The 993-nt window shown below is 41.2% G+C and overlaps 1 protein-coding gene across 2 annotated transcripts in view; it reads left to right on the forward strand.

Moving 5' to 3' along the window:
* Nucleotides 1-993, forward strand: part of RHBDD1 (rhomboid domain containing 1) — a 113560-nt gene that overhangs the window by 51915 nt on the left and 60652 nt on the right. The gene's annotated exons all lie outside the window — the stretch shown is intronic.

The following is a 993-nucleotide window of genomic DNA, read 5'->3' on the forward strand; positions in this document are numbered from 1 at the left end:
TAAACAATGTCGACCATGAGGAAACAGATCTAGAGACATCAAGAGGCTTAATACTCCATCACAGTCTATGTGTTTGCTAACTATGGCTTGGATTACTGTTGACAGTGTTCCACCCTGGGGATGCAGGTGTGAAGTAGGTTGGGTCCCCTGGGCTGGACTGTGAAGAGCGTGGGAGTCCACTCTCTGGAAGTTGCTAGATTGGACTCACATTTTCTAGGACTCCTATGAGTCTCCCTAGAGCTGAACTCCTGAGTGAACTTCTGCATCAGCCTTCAGCCTTCTGGGCTTGGCTGTAAATGGACTCTCACTCTTTCCTCTGCTGACAGGGGCAAGTCCACCTGGCCCTCAGAGGTGTGGGAGACAGGTGATGAAGTGTGAGAAACGATTCTGGTGTACATGTGCAAACACCTGTTACATGTATGCTATTGTCATTGTTAGTTTCAGCTTTTGTTTTGCTAGGGGAATAGGCTTTTTTCTGGAAGTCCCACCTGAATTCTATGTTCCCAAGGTGGACAGTGCTGACAGCCTGAGACAGATGATGATGGGTACTTGAGCTCTTCTAGTATGATCTTTTAAAATTTGGGCAGCATTTGTTCTGGTTATGAAAGTAATATATGTTGATTGTAGAAAATACAAATCAGCAATAAAAAATTCAAAAAAGTAATCTATAATCTTACCATGTAAAGAAAAAACACTTAACATTGGGTTGTATCCTTGCAACTACCCACTGTAAACGTTTTGGTGAAATTCTTTAGGTCAGCATTAATTGGTGGTTACTGTTCACATACCTACACAGAATCCTAAAAAAATAAGCATTTTTAATTATCTTTATTATTTTTGACTGTGAAATAGAGGCACAGAGAATTTAATTGGCATGATTTTCTTATAAATCTGTAGCCTACCCTATAGTTACCCCACGTAACTGAGCTAGAGGATGTTTATGTTCTGGGGGTTGGATTGGCTGTTGTGATCGTCTTGAACTCAGAAAACTCT

Source organism: Propithecus coquereli, unplaced genomic scaffold, assembly GCF_000956105.1.
Source record: "Propithecus coquereli isolate 6110/MARCELLA unplaced genomic scaffold, Pcoq_1.0 Scaffold18, whole genome shotgun sequence".
NCBI lineage: Eukaryota > Metazoa > Chordata > Mammalia > Primates > Indriidae > Propithecus > Propithecus coquereli.